The sequence below is a fragment of the Tyto alba genome, unplaced genomic scaffold, assembly GCF_018691265.1.
Source record: "Tyto alba isolate M040663 unplaced genomic scaffold, T.alba_DEE_v4.0 Super-Scaffold_13, whole genome shotgun sequence".
NCBI classification, from domain to species: Eukaryota; Metazoa; Chordata; class Aves; order Strigiformes; family Tytonidae; genus Tyto; species Tyto alba.
In genome coordinates this window covers 10,763,636-10,786,003 of record NW_024881275.1, presented here as the reverse complement: position 1 = coordinate 10,786,003, position 22,368 = coordinate 10,763,636, and positions in this window count along the sequence as shown.

Sequence of the window (22,368 nt, the reverse complement as noted above, 5' to 3'; positions counted from 1 at the left end):
GACACTCCCCTCACCGAAGATGAAGGAAGTGGCAGCACTGACTGCACCCCCCATTCCCTGCCCCTGCGCCACTGGGGGAGGAGGTAGAGATATCGGGAGCAGAGCTGAGCCCGGGAAGAAGGGAGGGGTGGGGGGAAGGTGTTCTCAAGATGTGGCAATGCTTCTCACTGTCCTACTCTGTTATGTGTTTTTAGTGTCTGTAATAAATGTATGTTCTTTTTTTTCTTCCCCTAACGAGTCTGCCTTTTGCTCGTGATCATGAAAGGGGGATTTTCCCCCATCCCAGTCCTATCTTGAACCCCAAGCCTGGCTCTCTGTCCCTTCTCATTGCCGGAGGGGAAGGGAGAGAGAGGTGCTGCGTTGTGGTTGGCTGTCAATCAGGCCTAAACCACGACACTTGCCCTGATTTTGTTGCTAATTTCTAAAGAAACTTTCAGTTTCCTCAGAAAATGCATGTAAATTTTAAGTATAAAATAGTTATGAGTTTGTAGTGTACTCTATCAGCTGACAGATATTCTCAGATATAGTCTTGTCTCACTATTTACTGAGGCTTATTTCATCATGTATACACAAGCATCAAATTAAGAAAATCAGTTTTTCAGTTCCAGCATATTTCTAAAATAGTATTTTAGTTTACTCATTGTTCATATATGAAGTTTATTGTTGTCACATTTGTCAGTTATTATTTATTAAATTGCTGTCAGATGCTTGTACGCTCTATGAAAAGTCTGAATGTCAGCTCTGAAGTATAATGTTTTTAGCATATCAAACAGTGGCAGTAAAAGGCAAACAGAAATCCTAAAAGAGTTTTTAGTATCCTTAATAAAGCTGTTGGCTGCATCTTTGTTAACTAAAATAATGAGTAGTTATAATGAGATTTTGATCAGGTTTAGCCAAGCTGTTTGAATCAGGCAAACTACCGTAAAGCCATTTACTTCAAAGGGAACACTTCTAATTCTTCTTAATGTTCCTGCAGACTGTGATGTTTATAACCAGACATTGTTGATGGTAGAAAAACATGTACATAATTGCATTTTTCTGTAAACATTTCACCAGGCAAATGCATTGGTAAAGAGGATGACTGGAGCACGAAATAAAAGTAAAATATAATCTTCACAGAAGTTTAATTTCAAATAACTAGCAAATTCACCTGATCCTCCTGGTATGATCATGACTAAGTATGAATTTTACCTGCCCTCATCTAGCAATTGAGCCACTGTAAACCTCCTTCGCATATGCCCTAAGAGCAAATTAACACATTAGATTAACCAGTCTTGGAGGTTATAAAGTTAAGATACACATACGGAAAAGAGACACAACACTTCACCTGATCCGTTTTATTCAAGATGGAACAGTGCTAACAGAGTGCACTGGTTTGGCTGAGTTAATTTTCTTCTCAGTAGCTCGCATGGTGCTATGCTTTGGCTGTGTGGCCAAAACGGTGTGGATACCACAGGGATGTTTTAGCTGTTGCTGAGCGGTGCTTGCACAGTGCCCAGGCCTTCTCTGCATCTCACACCACCCAGCCAGCGAGGAGGCTGGGGGTGCTCGGCAATGTGGGAGAGGACAGAGCCAAGAGGACAGAGCCAAGAGACCTGACCCCAACTGACCAGGTGGATACCCCAGACCATATGGTGTTGTGCTCAGCAATAAAGGCTGTGGGAAGAAGGAGGAAGTTCAGCGTTAAGGTGTTTGTCATCTCCAATCACTGTCACATGTGACAGAGCCTGTCTATAGAACAACCAATATAGAAAACAGGATTAACTTAAAGCCCTTTGTTCTCTTGTAAGTAGGGGGGTTTTGTTGTTTTGCTTTTCCTGCTGTTGCTTTTAGTACGAATCTTAAAAAAATCTTTCAAAAGTGTGCTTCTTTAGAGTGTTGTCGGTATAATATTCAAGCAATAAAATCTGACTGTGAGGCATTGATTTTCCTTTTCATTTCACACACGGGGTATTGGAATGAATCACACTGTAATTAAAATGGGTTTCTTTCACTGAACAGAAACAAGGGAATTAAGAAATTTCTTTATATTGCTATTTTCACCACAAAGAATTGTAAAACACTTTTAATCTGCTGTATGGGAGAAAAATCAGTGACTGTTGGAAGTGTAAGGTAGCAATTTTAACCAAAACAACCACGTAACAGCTCAGCACTTTCAAGGGTTTAACTGAAATCAAGGAGAGAATTCAATCATGTGAATTATAGTTTTGAAAAGTGAAAAAAGCAACACACCCCAAACCAAAGTAAAACAAAACCAAAACCCTCTTAAGTTTTTAAAACAAAAACTAGTCTTTATTTTTTAATATAGATTTTTAATTTATTTTTTTAATTGCCCCTATGTTGTTTTTTTTTTTTTTCACTGTAGTATCTTTTAGGCAGAAAATTCCTTCTGCTCTTGATATACCTAACTCAAGGGTAGCACAATTCCCTTTTTTTAGGGTAACCGGGGGAAAAAAAAAAAAAAAAAAAACAAGACAAAACAAACCACACTTAATATATGCACACAACTGTACACAAAAACATGACCTTTCAGTAGCCAAATATATACCATGTTCATCTTGGAGCAGGATTTCGGTACCATTAAACAAGGAAGTACAATATGATTATTTTCAATAATGGCATCAGCTTGGAATCTTAACTTTCACTAGAATGCAGGGTTAGAAGTAATAAACTACTGAGCATATTCTTGAGTTAATACAACTAAAAAAAAAGAAAAAGGAACTCTGTAACGGGGGTTAGTGAACTGGCTCCTGCCTTAAAAGGGTCGTCAGTGGTTTTCAGATCGCTATGGATGGTAGAGGCAAAGAAAGACAAAAGCTGGAAAATGTGGAAAGAAACTTAACTCTGATGAAAAGACAATGAGATTTGCATGAGTCTAGCACAAGCTTCATTTTGCTGTTACTCTTGGGTTGTTCAGGAAGGCTCCAGATTAGAAATAATGTGTTGATGGAAACTTTCAACTGCAACCTAGGACCTAGGATGTTGGGTTTTTTTAGTGCTCTCTGGTCATGTCCCGTAAATCAACGAATACTCTTAAGGAGCTCAAAATGGGCGAAGTGATAGGAAGAAGTAGGAGCTTAGGTGGGAATGCTGCTCCAGTGATGAAGAAAATGAGATCATTTGGTACATACATTTTGCAAAGGGAAGCTTCTGAACTGCTAAAGATGTGCTGTCTCGTGGAGCAAAGCTGCGGGTCGCTTCCCCCTGCGGCCTGGGCTGGACCTCTCCAGCCCCGCTCCGAGTGCGCGAAGCCCCTTCGGCATTAATGCGCGTTCCTTCCAGGAGTATCTCGGAGGGCAGCCGAGGCGGGCTGAGTTGAGATGCGCAGGCGGGAGTGTCAGCGCCGCAGGCTGAGGTGCCCAGTGGGGCTGCCCTGCCCGTGCAGCGTGGGGAGGGTGCCCGCAGCCCTGTGTGACACGGCGCGGTGTCACAGTGGGACACCCGCATCACAGCGACAGCTCCCTCTCCCCACCGTGCCCCCGGCCACACTCCCTGGCGAGGCCTGGGCAACGCCAGGGCTGCTCTCGCCAGCGCTCTGCTCCGCAGGAGCTGCCCTGCTGCCAGGAGGAGGCGAGGGGAGGCCGCGGGAGAGCCTTGGAGACGCTGCTTGGGCAGTGGCGACCAGGAGGAGGAGGAGGAGGAGGAGATTGGAGAAGGAGGAGGAGGAGAAGGAGACGAGGAGCAGAGGGGTTTTGGAGCAGGACGCGCACCGCTTCCCCAGATGCTGCAGTGCAAGGGGGAAAGGATGATTAAGTACCTGCTCTTTAACCCCTTGGGGCCTGAGGATCTCCCAACCCTCAAGGAGCTCACCACCAGAGGTAAGGCCCCAGGGGGCCCTTGCAGGAGCGCTGTGGGAGCCAAGGCGAAGGGGACGTGAGCTCTGGAAACGCTGAGCCTGGGGATGGGGCTGTAGCAGGGCTCTTCTGGAGGGGACCGGCAGCTGCAGGGAGAGCCCTGCCCGATGGAGACTTGGGCCTTGAGGGTGGCTTTGGTAGCTCACGCTTCTAGCTACCTCTGCTCACATGAAAGGGCGGGATCCCCTTCCCCAAAACACTACCGATGCCTGCCTGTCCTCCCCAGGCCCATCACGGGCACAGGGCAGGCTTCTTGGAGGCTGGGGGCAGTCAAGAGCGCAGCTGGGCAGCCCCGGCAGCGCAAGGGTTTGCTCTGGGCAAGGGGGCTTGAGTGCATGCCACTGTCGCCTCCGTGGGTAGGGGCTGCTGGATGCGTGGCCGTTGCTGACTCAGAGCACGGCGTGCCTTTCCTTTGCTTTCCAGAAATCCAGCAAGTCTGGGCTGGCACATCTAGGTACATCCGGAGCCAGCTCTTGCAGAAGAAGGTGAGCCTTGCCTCCTGCCCGTGCCCCGTCCTGCCCCGCTGGGCCTCCCGAGCAGGGCACAAAGCACCACCCCAAAGGCGACACGCGAGTCATCTGGCAGCCTTCCAGCCTCTGCGCAGCCCTGACAATGCTCCCTCTTCTTGCTTGTGTTTTCAGGCGGTGGAGATCGGAATTGGGACATTTGCAATTGTCCCGGTGCATGCCACGGTGGGAGAGGACGAGGTTTTGCCTGTTGAGAGACCTGTGTTCCAGCTGAGCAGGTTTCTGAAGAAATTCTACAGCCTCAAGCACGCAAAGACCCAAATTCCTGGTAAGAAGACGGGCGTGGCCCCTGTCCAGCTCTTGCGTTTGGCTGGGTGCTGACGTGGTGCCGTGACACAGCTGAGCAAAGGCTCTTCCAGCGTGGAGAGTGCTGAGCGTGGGCACGCGTACGGCAGCCCGGCACCCTGCCCCTCCCCGGGCAGCCAGCCTCATCTCCCCAGCTCACCCTACGCTCCAGCTGGTTGCTCGCAGCAGGAGGCAAAGCCTCTCTGTGCCTTCTCCTGTCCATCAGGGCCGCTCTGGAGACGTGGCCGAAGCTGAAAGGGGAGCGCGCTCTGGCAGGGCGCTGCCCGAGGGCTGGGCGCTGATGGCACCTCGTCTCAGGGTGGGCTGAACTGTGCTGGGAGTGACTTGGTTGCTCTGCGCTTGTTTCCTAGACAAGACCCAGTTTGTTCAGCTGGACTTTAAGCAGATTGCTGCAGAAACCCACTTCCGCCCGGAAATCGTGGAGCAGTGCGTACACGAGACCCTGCTTCTCTTCGCCGAGGCCCTCCAAGAAAACAAGGAGGTGGAACTCTCCTTCAAGGGCATCGGCATCCTTGCTGTGCGAAAAAAAGTGGTCAGCATGACCTTCTTGGACGAGTGCCTGCTGGAGCTGGATGGGACAGGGAACATGCTGGCAGCTCTTCTCGGGGTGAGCTTGTCATTTCTCTGGGGCTGCTCCTCGTGCCTCTGTGGCAATGCTGTCAAAGCTCTCTCCAGCTGCTTTCTCTTGGCTGCTGTCGCCTGCCTCGCCGCCTGGCCTAGACACGCTCCCCGTGAGCTAGGCCGTGTCTCAGGAGCACCTCGGCCCCTTCAAGGGAGGGGGCTGATGGCATCAAGGGAGAGGGTGGTGCGAGGCTTTCGGAGAGGCAGCTTTGTGTCTTTGAGCAGCGAGACGGTTTGTGAGCAACCGGCATGGGCGTCTGCTGACGTGTCCCTGTCCCCTTGCAGGACCCTAAGATGATGAGGATCGTGGCCTTCGCGGGCAAAAAACGATTTTAGTCGTCGCAGTCGAGACACGGTCATCACGCTGCCAAGGTGAGCAGGATGGCTTCTGCAGCCCCTGGCTGGTCAAGGGAGCAGCTGCTGAGCCCCCGAGGCGGGGGCACCCTCTTGCTGAGGCTCCTCTCCTGCCAAACTCGGCAAGACCAGCTCCTTCCCAGGAGAAGAGCTTCCCGGTCCGTGGTTGCTGGCTGCTCCCCAGCTTGGAGAGTGCCAACGCAGCGATCAGTCCGCTCTCGATCTGTGCTGAGAGAGCGAGAGAGGCGGGAGGGTCTGTGGGGCAGCAAGGAGGGCGTGTGCTGGGATCATCAGCTTTCGGGCAGGAAGGCGAGGGAAGCAGCGGCAGAGGCTGAAGGAGGACGTGGGACCCCTCGGGCCCCACAGAGACCTGTGGCCTCCAAGGACTCGGCAGTGGCTCCCACAGATGCCTGCCAGCAGTTTTTAGTCTCAGCCCGCAAGGGAGCGGGGTGGCCTTTTGCCCAGCTGCTGCCTTCTTGTTTCCAGGCTTGCATTCGAGATCCCCCACCAAACATCGGTCCCCACGATTTCTCTGAAGCCCACGAGAGATCTGGCGCCCTGGGGCGGGGGTGCCCGCAGAGGTAAGGTCCCAGCCGAGTGCTGGCAGGGGGCTGTGGGTGCTCCTCACGTCCTCCCGAGGGCAGGAGAGCCAGGGTCACTGTGCGAGTTGTGCGAGAGGAGAAAGCAGCTCTGTGAGCCTGCGCAGCCGTCCTAGTACGCGCGGGTGACCCGTTTGGGAAGAGGCTCTGAGCTGGACAGCCCCTCATGGCGAACGGCAGCCAAGGGTTCTGCGTCCCATTTTGCCCTGGGCGCTGCCTTCCAGCAACTCTGCCTGGAGCTGTGACCGGGCCGAGCCCGCGTAGCTCTGGCAAGCCACGCGTTTGGCTCTGAGGAGGAAATCTCTTCTGCGCTGGGGTCGTTGCTTCTGCCCAACTATCAAAGATGCTCTTGTGCTCTTCTCTTGCCTCCTGCTCGCAGTGAGTGTGCTGGATCCAGTGTTCCTGGCTCAGCGGAGGGTTTCTCTAGCCAGACAGCAGGTGAAGGAAGGCGAACAGGCTACAGCCAAGGAAGCTGGCCCAGGCAGGTGAGCCTCCTGGAGAAGCGGTGGGGCTGGGGGCATGGGGGCACACTGTGCCCTTGTTGTAGTGAGAGTGAGATGTTTCCCGTGGCCGGGGGTGCCTGTGCTGGGGAGAAAAGGCCCCGGAGACCTTGTCCTGCTCGACACTTGCTCCTCCTGCTGAAGTGCCGGGAGCTGCCGGCACCGGGGGCAGGCTGTGAGCCCATGCCAGAGCAAGCACCTCAGGCGGGGCTCCCACAGGCTCAGCTGCCGTGCCTCTGCAGATTCCTGCCAGTAATCCAGCAGAATTCCAAGGAGGACCTGACGCAGGCCAGACCTCCAGGCTGCCCAGACTTGCAGCTCCCTGCATGTGCCGCGCAGCCCTCAGGAATGGTACGCCCCAGGGATCTGCCAGTCCTCTGGCACATTTCGGGCTCTGGGCCGGGGCCGAAGAGGTGGCAAGAGCTGCCCACCGTCCCAGCCCCCGGCCCTGCCCGAGCCAGGGGAGACTAACGCTGCGTGTGTGCTGTGCGCGTGTCCTCCAGGGAACGGGCTCCCTCCGCGCGGAGAGGGCAGGGAAACGGCACCAGGTGCTGATGGCATCCAGGCGCAAAGAGGTGGAAGCGGAAGTGTGGCACCAATACCATGCCAAGAGAGCGGGGCAGCACATGGAGCGAGGCCAGGTATGGCATGCACTTGGCAGCCGCCAGCCAAAGGGCATTTCCCCGCCCTGCTCCCTGCGGGGGGAGCAGGGAAGGTCTCCCGGCAGTGCGCCAGGCAGGGGCCTTCTGTCTGCCCGCTGCCCTGCCCGCTGCCCTGCAGCAGGAGCCGTCGCGACGGCCCCAGGCCGAAGCGTGCAGCCTTGGGAGCGGCCCCAGGTGTTGGCGGCAGTGCTTTAGGAGAGCCTCTTCTGCCTTCGCAGACCTCCTGCCGCCACCTGTTCGAGGATCCCTATCGCCCTCCCCACCTCCTGAGAAAGGCCTACGCCGAGAAGCTGAAGGAGAGGCTACAGGAGAAGGAGAGCTGCCAGAGGCCTGCGAGGCAGATGGCGTCCGAGGGGCGGGCAGAGCTGCACCCCCCGCAGACAGCGTGGGAAGTGTAAGTGTGCGCAGGTCCTGCAGAGGCCGAGGAAAGCCTTGGGCAGCTCCCAGCGCTGGAGGTGGCCGGGCTGGCCACGAAAGGCTGGCTCGGCTGGCTGGGCTCTGCCTTCCCAACGGCGGCAGCCCGTGCTTGCCCTCGCCGCGCAGTGACTCGCAGGCAGCCAGCCCTCAGCTGCCGCGCCCGCCCTGTCCCGGGTCTCGGCCCTGCCCGGCTTCACCCCCGGCTGCTCTGCGCTCTTCTCGCTGCAGACTGGTTGGGGCACGAGGGCCCACGAGACGCCACCCGGAGCAGCGGGCTGGGCTCGGCCGCTCCTCTGAGAGCTACGGGCCTGAGCCCGGCGCTGGGGCGCTGGGGCGCTGGGGGCCCTTCTCCCCGGCCACAGAGCTGAGGCCCTTTTCTGCTGTGTCCTTTAGCAAGGGGGAGAAGACGAGGCTGCTGGAGCGCCGCGGGAGGGCCCAGGGACTGCCCGCCATGCCAAGGAGCTGCGAGCAGCCCCGAGGAGCTGTCACGGCGTCCACCCTTTCCAGCCGGAGAGCTGCCAGCAACGGGTGGCAGGGGCGAGGAGCGCCTTTCCAAGGGGAACGTGCCAAATAAAGGCTGCTGGTGCCTGGGCCCAGCCAGCGTGGCCGTGCTGCTGCCTGCCTTGCCTTTCTCTGCGGCCACGGGCACGGGAGGGGCCCCGCAGCCCCCTGCTCGGAGGGGTCTCTGGGCAAATGGCCAGAGGACTGGTCCTGCCAGCCGGTCACCACAGGCCATGCGACCAGGAGAGCGGTGTCCCTTCCAGGACATGGGCCTCAAGGTCTTCAGAGCACAGCTTCTCTGCATCTAAACACCACTTTTCATGGATGACCAGAGCTCCGTGGCTGGTCACATCACTCTTAGAGCAGACTCACACTGCCAAAAGAAAATGGTGGGCCTGATGCTCCTTGAAAGGCTACACTCCTTAGATGAGCCCTTGGCTAACTGTTGGGCCTGATGCTCCTTGAACGGCTACACTCCTTAGATGAGCCCTTGGCTGACCGTCAAGAACTGTCCAATGACCTTTGCAGAATGTTTATTCATTTAGGAAGGAGCATAACTTTTGAAAAAGCCCTTTTTTTGCCAGGTAAAGCACTGCACACAGGAGAAAACCATGATTTGAAAGGGTAAAAGAGCACTAGGAGCAGTATGTGCAACTAAGCCGGACATGTCTGGAACATGAGGTGACTCTTGCCTCCCAATTTGTCCACTGTTTGCTCAGGCCTTGGCAACAGCCGCTCTGAACCCTTGTACTGAGCACTGAGCAGTATAAGTGCTCTGCTGCTACTGCAGTGTTAGCAGTATTCAGCCTGCACGTTCTTTGGAGCTCAGACCAACCTCACAAAAGGGAGCAAATTCCAAAATGTGTCTTCTGGCATCCTCAGAAAACTACAACACAAGCGGAATTGCTGGAAAGTTGGGATGAGTGTCGTGAAGGAAGCGGTAGACTGGATTGAATAGAGTATGCACAAGTCCATGGGACCCTGGAATAGGCCTCCCGTGGTCCTGAGCGAACAGGCAGATGTCATTTCCACGCCAGCCTCTGAAATGTCACGGCAGTCAGGCAAAGACCCCGGTGACTGGAAAAAGGGAAACTGCACACATTTTCAAACGAGGTAATAAGGAGGCCCCTGGGAACTGCTGAGCACTCAGCCTCACCTCAGTGCCTGGTAAGGTCATGGAACAGATCCTCCTGGAAGTTATGTTGAAGTTATACGTGAAAGTCCTCTGCAGCACCTTGGCCTGAGTTGCAGCAACAGAGCTGCAAAGTCCTTCCTCGCCCTGTTACACTAGAGAGCGTGAGCAGCTGCTCTTGCTATGCGGTTGCACAACAGGAGAGATCACAAGAAGAGTCTCTTCTTGGGTGCACTGATTGCAGCATGTCAGATTAAACAAACTATTCCAAGCATGTGAGAGCTCTGTTCATGACAAGCTGCTGCAGTGAAGCTTTGTGTGCTGGTATTCCAGACATCTTAGTTTGAGCTGTTAAACACCTCACACCAGCTTGGTTATGCAGCTTTATAATTATACATGGTTTGCTTGCTAACAAGAAGTCAACTGTTAAGGCCTTGAGAATGAATCCTGTTTCATTCATGTGTACCCCAGCACGTTTGGGGTTTTTTGAACCTGCTGTGTATTACTGTCCATTTGTCAACATTAAACTTTTTTCACCATCTGTCAGGCCATTTGCAGAGCAATTCCAAATCCTTATTAAATCTGTTTGAAACTGGCTTAAGGCTCAGCATTTCACTTTCTCCATCAACACTCCATGGAGGTGATCTGCACAGAAGAAAACAACAGGGGCTTCAGTTCCAGTCCCCTTCGAGACCTACTTTAATACTTGGCCCAGCTTGAAGAGGTCCTTCAGTATTGTGCTGTCTTCTGTTTTATGGACCATTACCTTATTGGGTCTTTTAACTGGGATCCTCACTACCGAGTGTTGCGCAGAAGCTTGGCAGAAAGTGAAACTTTTTAAAGTTCAGATATTCTACGCTATTATGTGAGCTGTTCATCTGTCTCAGCAGTGCTAGCAGGGACATAACTTCCTGTTTGTCTTGAAGCTATTCCTGAGGTTTTGTTTAAGGCCTTCCAAATCACAGCAAATGGCTCTTCTAAACTTATTGAATACTAACTTGTGAATTAAACTACACATATACGTGTCTGTGGCCGAAGAGATGAATTAGAAGCAGAAATGAGGAGTTTTCTTTTAGGTATATTATGAGAACAAATCCAAATTGCTGGCAGCGTGTCAAGCTTGAAAGAAGATTTGTTCATTCACACATAAAGGACTGCAAGTTACCCAGATAACGGAAAGGAGATTTTCCTCCTTTCTATCATTCCCATGGTTTTTCCCTTTTAATAAATTTGTTCTTGAGTTGGCTTGATTTAGCCAAGCAAAAACATGATAGAAGAATTTATTTTGTCACAGTTGGTGTCCAGTCAGGCAAGACAAAGCAAAATAACATGCAGGGGAACTAGTTCAGCTTTTTTAGCTTGGGCTGAAGAGTGTTGCCTCTGCATTGGTTCTTACCTTACCTTCCTCTTTTAGGTCACAAGACAGCTTTAAATCTGAGCAGGGAAAGTAAATGGATGTTACCGGGAATTAGACTTTCATAGGAAATGCTGAGAGACAAACTGTCTTTTAAAGCTCTGTGTGTGTGTGTGTTGGATGTATTTCTCATGCAGCACAAAACTCAGACATTCATTTACTCAGCAAGTGAAATCATTACTTAATTTGATCATTGACTGTTTCCTTGCTTTTCCCTGGATGTGGGATGGGGCTCTGCCTTGGGAGCTGAGGCTTTAAGGATGCTGAGATGCGTGGAGTTGTGACTCTTAGTGGCCAACAAAATGAGCAATCAAAGAACTGGAGGGAGAGTCCTGGGAAACTCCAGTTGTTTCTGAACACGCGTGTAAGTAATATTGCATCAAAACTTTGTTAGGAATTCCCAGGGAAGCTGAGGTTGCACAAAGGCCTGTTTAGGAGAAAATGTCTGTCGACAAACTACAATAAACTGTACATCCTTTTTCACTTTGGAGTTTGGTTGGGAAGAATCCCATCAGTTTTCTCAGGGGCCAGAAAATGCACAGACCAAGGAAGTTCTATAGGAAAACCCAGCGTTTTCTTTTAAAACTTTGACTTTCCCTTTCTTTGTCATGAGAATGAACATTCAAAGCAAAATTCTAAGTTAATGGATGATGTGTAGAGAAATCTTTCGCTTGCCATGTGAAATCTCAGTCTTGAGATAAGGGCCTGTTGCGTTCTCAGGGATGAAGAAGGTTTTTAATGCATGGTAAAATATGAAAGTGATATCCTTAGATCACTTCAGGGTAGAGGAAAATTACCATTTTTAGTGCACATGTATTGTCGGAAGTCAACGTTATTCTGCCTTGCTGTGGTGTGATGTTTTAGGATATTGACAAAATGCTGGGTACTTTTCCAAAGCTTTGCTTGAAACTTGGCATCATTTACATTCATCGCCAAAGTGCTTCAATTCATTTACGGTTAGAAAAAAGAAGAAAACCAAAACTTGGCATCATTTACACTCATTGCCAAAGTGCTTCAATTCATTTACAGTTAGAAAAAAGAAGAAAAACAAACCAAAACAAAACAGACCAACTTCTTCATCGCTATGTTCATATGCATAACTGGCAATCCAGTGGTACAGTATGTCAGTGGTTTCAGTACCATAAAGACCTGCACACGAGCCAACTCCCACACATTGTGCTGCCTTAATTTGACTCTTATAAGAGGAAACAACACATGCCTGCGGAGAGACCGAATGACTGCAAATGTGAAAATCATGAACCAGAGCCTCTGGAGAGCAAGAAGCATTCGGGCAGGGAGTACTGGTAGGGAGCAGGCAGGAACTTTTATGAAGGAGAAAAAATAGTCAAATGAAGGAAGCCTTTTCCTTTCAGCCACAGATATGCAGTGCTTGTACCTAACCAATTGCATTTAACCCTCTCCATGATTTTAAAATACTTTGAGGAAAGGTGTCCAAACATAGGTGTAGTCATCAGATACGCAGCATTCCTTTAACCTGTCTCAGGGAGAACGGAAAGCTGGAAAATAGCATACCGTCCCAGTGCCACCTGGTTCTGTATGATAGTGTAAGATCCGTAAGGTCTTCTCCGCCACTGCCAATTCCTATTTGTACATCCAGAAAGCTTGCTCTGAGGGAAGTGGGGGGAAGCAGTCGCTTTACCAACTCCTTGTTAGAACGTGAAGCTGCCGCAAGTTGCCTGCTCTTTGTGACTCCGCAGGGAGAAAGCAGCAGCTGAACAGGGTCCTGTTAAAGACAGGTGAGCTCAGGGGCCTGTTGCCCACTGTGACCAACACCTCACCCCTGGGAAAAATGGTAAGTTGAGTGAGCATGACAGCCGTCCCCTGAATGCCCTCCGACAACGTGGGGCCCTGCTGTTCAGGTTGTCCCAGAGCAAGAGAGATTTTTTCTGCCAGCCGTGCCCTGTGAGGAGAATAATGGACTCCGGCAACTCTGTAAGAGTCATAAATCCAAGACGTTTGTTGCCGATACAAGCGCGCTGTTTATATATCCTCCTAGCAACTGATCACACGTAAACAAAAAGCTTGATGGGTTACATGCATTCTTCACACGCTGTCCATGCGCCTAAGGCTAACATCTGATTGGTCACTACCCTCTGTCCGTAATACACCAGACAGCTCATCGGCTACAAGTCCGTTACTGCTATCCTAGGCCTATTGGTTCATTAAATCTCACACGCACAAACACAACGTTCTATGCACCTTTAGCTCAAGGCAGAAAACTCTCCACTGTTTAAGAAACGGCCAGATGTTTTCCATTAACCGTCGCCTTGCATGTTTTCCTCAGACAAAGCTCGGCATCCTTGTCTTGTTTTTCTGCATTCCTGTTTGCTAGTCCCGAGGCTTCTGGCCGACGAAGGTCCAGATGTCCTCATCATGCACCAGCTGTACAGCGCGCTCAGTTCTTCTTCCTCTTTTCGCGTCCCTTTGGCGATGTAGCCAAAGACTTGCTCTTGTCCAGCGTTGCCATCGTCCTCCAAAAACGATCCCACAGCCCTATGGGTTTTTCTTTCCAGAGATTTTTTTCCCAGCCCTTTTTCAGTGCGCACCATTTTAAACAGCAGCTGCCAACCACTTCCTTTCAGCACTGCCGCGATTGGAAGAGGCAGCTCAGTACTCATTTTTTTTTTGCCACTTCTCACGGTTGTAAGCTTTCCATTAAACGTGCAGCTTCCTTTTTCCAGAGTGAAAATTCTTGTCTGCGGGCTTTTCCAGGGTAGTCTGTGTCTTGTTGTTTGTTTACTGGAAAGTCTGAGTGGACAACTGCATTTATACATGTGTGACTTGCAGATTTTACACAACAGAAACAAAGAAGGAGGATGCAGTTTTAGTGGTGTGAACACGGTTATTGGAATATGAATACAGTATTAGTGGTAGTGTGGCATGGTGTACACAGTATGTGGCAGCCCAAACGTAATACTGGTTCAGTGACAGCATCTTTTGTCTGTAAACAAGACCTAGGAGGCAGAGTGGCTTCCTCTTTTCCTCTCACATCCCGTGGTGGTCTGTAGACTTGCCATGCACTTCAGCCCTTACCTTATGGTCCATGTGAAGGTGTTTCTACTGGGTTTTTTTGGAACTTTTCCTCTGGGGTTTTCGGATGGCAAAAGAAAGAGAACCTGAGACTTAACAAGTGACAGTACTGCAGTTTAGTAAGTTTAAAGTAGTGGGTACAGATAACGGGTTTTTATGAGAATGTTTCGAGCTATCCAGCTTCAAGAGGAAATCAAGTTTTATCCGCTGGCTCTGACGAGCAGGCTGGGGAGATATCACTGAAAATAACTGCTAGAATGTAGAGCTAAATCATGCACAGACATAAATTTACAGTTTTGGGTAGCGGAGGCGAATAATATAATATCTGCATTGAAATGTGTTGCATGCCTTTTAAAAAAAAAAAATGAAGCGGAAAAAAAGTATTTACAGAGAGTTACCAACAATTGTCACATTTCAATTTCCTCATGAATGGTTTTATGGGCTGCACTCGTGGAAACACCTTTTTAAAGGGAAGGTTAACATGGTTATGTCAAATACAAACTGGATATTTTGTATAATGTAATGTTATGTGTACCTAACCCATACAATTTACTAAACGTTCTTTCTGTTAAATAAAGTGAATATAACAGTGCCACTGCAGTCTTTGACGAAGCAATAAGCCAGTTGTCAGGTGGATAAACTTTGAAGCCAAAGGGAAGGAACAGTCTTGTATGAATGGGATACCACATGAACTATGCAGCTTGGGTCAATATGTATACATATTTGTGTCTTTGTCTGTTTAAAAATAAATAGCTGTTTGTGCACTGAATGCAAAGTGAAGAAGTACAAGGGTGTACTGGTTTTGGCCAGGATGGAATTATAATTTCTTCATAGTAGCTTGATTAGGTCTAGGAGCAGTATGGTGCTTATCTGTCACCCGGGGTTAAACCACAACACAGGGAGACAGTGGAAATTATTATGCCAGGACGGCCAATGCACACTTCCATAGAAAAGGCAACATATCATGCTTGTGGAGAAAAGTTTCAACTACAAATCTCACTTTTATTTGTTCAGTAGTGTAATAAATAAGCTAAAAAAGCAAAATGTCCCATAGTGTGGCCACTACAACCACTTTGCTAAGAAAATTCTCCAACACTTTTGACTTATGAGAAAAATAGTTGTGAATCATCCAGAAAAATTTTCCGTACCTCTGTCATAAAGAATTAAAAGAGAAAGATAAAAGGAGATCACACCTAGGCATTCAAATCCTACCATATGATACGATGAGGAAGAATGTCTGACTTATCTGAAAACTATTTTTTTGCATCTAATTGCTGCCACATGATGACTGTCTAAGCTGAGTATATTCTACATAAAGCTTCTCCCAAGTATGTGCTTAAAATGAGAGACACCGTGTCTATGTGATCAGAAGGAGATAATTCTAACTCACTCTCTTTGCATAGAAAGTATACTTGCCCTTTGGGTTAAGAAAGTATGTTTTGATGTGAGACATATGAATCTAATTCTACGACTCTATTTTTCAGGTAATCATAGGTGAAACACAGGGAAACTGAATTGAATTCACCTTTGAATAAGTGGGAAAGCAGAAAAGTTTCTTTGTTCATCGCTACCGCACTCTTTCTCCATTCCTTTAGTGTGTATTTACAATATAGTTTTTTAAACAGGAAAGTAAATCAAGATTGTAGAATGCTGCTGTATGAAAAACATGATCAAATTCAGATCCCTTTTATGGTAGGATGAACGACAGCTAAAAGTCATCAACATACTTATTCCATAATGCAATCTATCTTAAAATCCTAAAAACCCATTATGTAAATTGGGCTAGTATATGAATGAGAAATGTTTTGAAAAACTTCAACTGTTTAAAAAAACCATCTTTTCATTTCAGAAAGAAAGTTTATACGATGAGTGTATCTGTTTATGCTTATTAATTGACAGTGGTTCCTCTGAACCCGCCAGGGGTTTCTTATTCACAATATAAAATTCATCATAAGCATTAATCTTTACAACATTGGATTGAAAGTATTTACTATTCACCTTCTGGATCTGGCCTGCATTAATGATACTGATGAAGTCAGTATTTTTCAGAGAAGATATAAACTTGGAGTTCCAAGTGATAATGACTCTCCTGGATTTCATGATTCTCTGGACTCTTGGACAATTTCACTTCAAACAGTTGTTTTAGGACCATCTAATTTTTTTCCTTTTCTGAAAGAATGTCCTTTGTGGACATCCTTGGAACTGGCTTGAACACTCTGGTGGCCTTCGGATTATAGGATGATCGGCTATGATTCAGTATCTCCTTGAAATGCTACTTGTTTTTGAAGAACTACCATGTTTTAAAGTAGGAGTTGTTGCCTGTCGAATAATGATGACCCAAGCTATTTAGGTACAATTTTAGTGTTTATTGGACACCTGAATTATTTTTCTTGCTGTCCTGGGTTGAGTGAGTGGTGGAGTTTTTGGTGGCAGGGGAGGGGGCTATCGGGGCGGGCCCCTGTGAGAAGCTTCTCGAAGCTCCCCCAGCTCCACGTCAAATCCACTTCTGTTTGGGAAATTGAGCCAATCGGCTGCGCCTCTGCGATAACGTATTTAAGAAGGGACGTGGTGATGGGCAGTCGGACTTGTGAGGAGGAGTTGCTGCAGCTGCATGAACACCAAGGTCAGTGGAGGAACGGAGGAAGAAAGGAGGGGGGAGGTGTGCCGGAGCAGAGACCCCCCTGTATCCTGTGGTGAGACAGCAGGGCGCCCCCCCCCCCCCCCCCCCCCCCCCACCCATGAAGATCTACGGTGGAGCAGACATTGATTTACAGCCTGTTGTTCCTGCTCAGCTGATCAAGGTTCTGTGCCTGAAGAAGGCCAGGGTCTCATGGGAAAAGGCAGCCCCGCTGCTGTAATTCAGCACTGGGAGGATTGCAGCATGCGGGGGTGTCCCACGCCGGAGCAGCTCGGGAAGGGCTGCAGCCGTGGGAGAGAATCCAGTCGGAGGAAGTTAGTGACCCATGACGGAGCAGTGTGGGGAACGCTGCGGCCCGTGGGAGGAATTCAAGTCGGAGAAAGTTTGTGCAGGACTGTCTCCTGTGAGAGGGGGACCACGATGGAGCAGGGGGAACAAGTTTCGGACACTCCCCTCACCGAAGATGAAGGAAGTGGCAGCACTGACTGCACCCCCCATTCCCTGCCCCTGCGCCACTGGGGGAGGAGGTAGAGATATCGGGAGCAGAGCTGAGCCCGGGAAGAAGGGAGGGGTGGGGGGAAGGTGTTCTCAAGATGTGGCAATGCTTCTCACTGTCCTACTCTGTTATGTGTTTTTAGTGTCTGTAATAAATGTATGTTCTTTTTTTTCTTCCCCTAACGAGTCTGCCTTTTGCTCGTGATCATGAAAGGGGGATTTTCCCCCATCCCAGTCCTATCTTGAACCCCAAGCCTGGCTCTCTGTCCCTTCTCATTGCCGGAGGGGAAGGGAGAGAGAGGTGCTGCGTTGTGGTTGGCTGTCAATCAGGCCTAAACCACGACACTTGCCCTGATTTTGTTGCTAATTTCTAAAGAAACTTTCAGTTTCCTCAGAAAATGCATGTAAATTTTAAGTATAAAATAGTTATGAGTTTGTAGTGTACTCTATCAGCTGACAGATATTCTCAGATATAGTCTTGTCTCACTATTTACTGAGGCTTATTTCATCATGTATACACAAGCATCAAATTAAGAAAATCAGTTTTTCAGTTCCAGCATATTTCTAAAATAGTATTTTAGTTTACTCATTGTTCATATATGAAGTTTATTGTTGTCACATTTGTCAGTTATTATTTATTAAATTGCTGTCAGATGCTTGTACGCTCTATGAAAAGTCTGAATGTCAGCTCTGAAGTATAATGTTTTTAGCATATCAAACAGTGGCAGTAAAAGGCAAACAGAAATCCTAAAAGAGTTTTTAGTATCCTTAATAAAGCTGTTGGCTGCATCTTTGTTAACTAAAATAATGAGTAGTTATAATGAGATTTTGATCAGGTTTAGCCAAGCTGTTTGAATCAGGCAAACTACCGTAAAGCCATTTACTTCAAAGGGAACACTTCTAATTCTTCTTAATGTTCCTGCAGACTGTGATGTTTATAACCAGACATTGTTGATGGTAGAAAAACATGTACATAATTGCATTTTTCTGTAAACATTTCACCAGGCAAATGCATTGGTAAAGAGGATGACTGGAGCACGAAATAAAAGTAAAATATAATCTTCACAGAAGTTTAATTTCAAATAACTAGCAAATTCACCTGATCCTCCTGGTATGATCATGACTAAGTATGAATTTTACCTGCCCTCATCTAGCAATTGAGCCACTGTAAACCTCCTTCGCATATGCCCTAAGAGCAAATTAACACATTAGATTAACCAGTCTTGGAGGTTATAAAGTTAAGATACACATACGGAAAAGAGACACAACACTTCACCTGATCCGTTTTATTCAAGATGGAACAGTGCTAACAGAGTGCACTGGTTTGGCTGAGTTAATTTTCTTCTCAGTAGCTCGCATGGTGCTATGCTTTGGCTGTGTGGCCAAAACGGTGTGGATACCACAGGGATGTTTTAGCTGTTGCTGAGCGGTGCTTGCACAGTGCCCAGGCCTTCTCTGCATCTCACACCACCCAGCCAGCGAGGAGGCTGGGGGTGCTCGGCAATGTGGGAGAGGACAGAGCCAAGAGGACAGAGCCAAGAGACCTGACCCCAACTGACCAGGTGGATACCCCAGACCATATGGTGTTGTGCTCAGCAATAAAGGCTGTGGGAAGAAGGAGGAAGTTCAGCGTTAAGGTGTTTGTCATCTCCAATCACTGTCACATGTGACAGAGCCTGTCTATAGAACAACCAATATAGAAAACAGGATTAACTTAAAGCCCTTTGTTCTCTTGTAAGTAGGGGGGTTTTGTTGTTTTGCTTTTCCTGCTGTTGCTTTTAGTACGAATCTTAAAAAAATCTTTCAAAAGTGTGCTTCTTTAGAGTGTTGTCGGTATAATATTCAAGCAATAAAATCTGACTGTGAGGCATTGATTTTCCTTTTCATTTCACACACGGGGTATTGGAATGAATCACACTGTAATTAAAATGGGTTTCTTTCACTGAACAGAAACAAGGGAATTAAGAAATTTCTTTATATTGCTATTTTCACCACAAAGAATTGTAAAACACTTTTAATCTGCTGTATGGGAGAAAAATCAGTGACTGTTGGAAGTGTAAGGTAGCAATTTTAACCAAAACAACCACGTAACAGCTCAGCACTTTCAAGGGTTTAACTGAAATCAAGGAGAGAATTCAATCATGTGAATTATAGTTTTGAAAAGTGAAAAAAGCAACACACCCCAAACCAAAGTAAAACAAAACCAAAACCCTCTTAAGTTTTTAAAACAAAAACTAGTCTTTATTTTTTAATATAGATTTTTAATTTATTTTTTTAATTGCCCCTATGTTGTTTTTTTTTTTTTTTCACTGTAGTATCTTTTAGGCAGAAAATTCCTTCTGCTCTTGATATACCTAACTCAAGGGTAGCACAATTCCCTTTTTTTAGGGTAACCGGGGGAAAAAAAAAAAAAAAAAAACAAGACAAAACAAACCACACTTAATATATGCACACAACTGTACACAAAAACATGACCTTTCAGTAGCCAAATATATACCATGTTCATCTTGGAGCAGGATTTCGGTACCATTAAACAAGGAAGTACAATATGATTATTTTCAATAATGGCATCAGCTTGGAATCTTAACTTTCACTAGAATGCAGGGTTAGAAGTAATAAACTACTGAGCATATTCTTGAGTTAATACAACTAAAAAAAAAGAAAAAGGAACTCTGTAACGGGGGTTAGTGAACTGGCTCCTGCCTTAAAAGGGTCGTCAGTGGTTTTCAGATCGCTATGGATGGTAGAGGCAAAGAAAGACAAAAGCTGGAAAATGTGGAAAGAAACTTAACTCTGATGAAAAGACAATGAGATTTGCATGAGTCTAGCACAAGCTTCATTTTGCTGTTACTCTTGGGTTGTTCAGGAAGGCTCCAGATTAGAAATAATGTGTTGATGGAAACTTTCAACTGCAACCTAGGACCTAGGATGTTGGGTTTTTTTAGTGCTCTCTGGTCATGTCCCGTAAATCAACGAATACTCTTAAGGAGCTCAAAATGGGCGAAGTGATAGGAAGAAGTAGGAGCTTAGGTGGGAATGCTGCTCCAGTGATGAAGAAAATGAGATCATTTGGTACATACATTTTGCAAAGGGAAGCTTCTGAACTGCTAAAGATGTGCTGTCTCGTGGAGCAAAGCTGCGGGTCGCTTCCCCCTGCGGCCTGGGCTGGACCTCTCCAGCCCCGCTCCGAGTGCGCGAAGCCCCTTCGGCATTAATGCGCGTTCCTTCCAGGAGTATCTCGGAGGGCAGCCGAGGCGGGCTGAGTTGAGATGCGCAGGCGGGAGTGTCAGCGCCGCAGGCTGAGGTGCCCAGTGGGGCTGCCCTGCCCGTGCAGCGTGGGGAGGGTGCCCGCAGCCCTGTGTGACACGGCGCGGTGTCACAGTGGGACACCCGCATCACAGCGACAGCTCCCTCTCCCCACCGTGCCCCCGGCCACACTCCCTGGCGAGGCCTGGGCAACGCCAGGGCTGCTCTCGCCAGCGCTCTGCTCCGCAGGAGCTGCCCTGCTGCCAGGAGGAGGCGAGGGGAGGCCGCGGGAGAGCCTTGGAGACGCTGCTTGGGCAGTGGCGACCAGGAGGAGGAGGAGGAGGAGGAGATTGGAGAAGGAGGAGGAGGAGAAGGAGACGAGGAGCAGAGGGGTTTTGGAGCAGGACGCGCACCGCTTCCCCAGATGCTGCAGTGCAAGGGGGAAAGGATGATTAAGTACCTGCTCTTTAACCCCTTGGGGCCTGAGGATCTCCCAACCCTCAAGGAGCTCACCACCAGAGGTAAGGCCCCAGGGGGCCCTTGCAGGAGCGCTGTGGGAGCCAAGGCGAAGGGGACGTGAGCTCTGGAAACGCTGAGCCTGGGGATGGGGCTGTAGCAGGGCTCTTCTGGAGGGGACCGGCAGCTGCAGGGAGAGCCCTGCCCGATGGAGACTTGGGCCTTGAGGGTGGCTTTGGTAGCTCACGCTTCTAGCTACCTCTGCTCACATGAAAGGGCGGGATCCCCTTCCCCAAACACTACCGATGCCTGCCTGTCCTCCCCAGGCCCATCACGGGCACAGGGCAGGCTTCTTGGAGGCTGGGGGCAGTCAAGAGCGCAGCTGGGCAGCCCCGGCAGCGCAAGGGTTTGCTCTGGGCAAGGGGGCTTGAGTGCATGCCACTGTCGCCTCCGTGGGTAGGGGCTGCTGGATGCGTGGCCGTTGCTGACTCAGAGCACGGCGTGCCTTTCCTTTGCTTTCCAGAAATCCAGCAAGTCTGGGCTGGCACATCTAGGTACATCCGGAGCCAGCTCTTGCAGAAGAAGGTGAGCCTTGCCTCCTGCCCGTGCCCCGTCCTGCCCCGCTGGGCCTCCCGAGCAGGGCACAAAGCACCACCCCAAAGGCGACACGCGAGTCATCTGGCAGCCTTCCAGCCTCTGCGCAGCCCTGACAATGCTCCCTCTTCTTGCTTGTGTTTTCAGGCGGTGGAGATCGGAATTGGGACATTTGCAATTGTCCCGGTGCATGCCACGGTGGGAGAGGACGAGGTTTTGCCTGTTGAGAGACCTGTGTTCCAGCTGAGCAGGTTTCTGAAGAAATTCTACAGCCTCAAGCACGCAAAGACCCAAATTCCTGGTAAGAAGACGGGCGTGGCCCCTGTCCAGCTCTTGCGTTTGGCTGGGTGCTGACGTGGTGCCGTGACACAGCTGAGCAAAGGCTCTTCCAGCGTGGAGAGTGCTGAGCGTGGGCACGCGTACGGCAGCCCGGCACCCTGCCCCTCCCCGGGCAGCCAGCCTCATCTCCCCAGCTCACCCTACGCTCCAGCTGGTTGCTCGCAGCAGGAGGCAAAGCCTCTCTGTGCCTTCTCCTGTCCATCAGGGCCGCTCTGGAGACGTGGCCGAAGCTGAAAGGGGAGCGCGCTCTGGCAGGGCGCTGCCCGAGGGCTGGGCGCTGATGGCACCTCGTCTCAGGGTGGGCTGAACTGTGCTGGGAGTGACTTGGTTGCTCTGCGCTTGTTTCCTAGACAAGACCCAGTTTGTTCAGCTGGACTTTAAGCAGATTGCTGCAGAAACCCACTTCCGCCCGGAAATCGTGGAGCAGTGCGTACACGAGACCCTGCTTCTCTTCGCCGAGGCCCTCCAAGAAAACAAGGAGGTGGAACTCTCCTTCAAGGGCATCGGCATCCTTGCTGTGCGAAAAAAAGTGGTCAGCATGACCTTCTTGGACGAGTGCCTGCTGGAGCTGGATGGGACAGGGAACATGCTGGCAGCTCTTCTCGGGGTGAGCTTGTCATTTCTCTGGGGCTGCTCCTCGTGCCTCTGTGGCAATGCTGTCA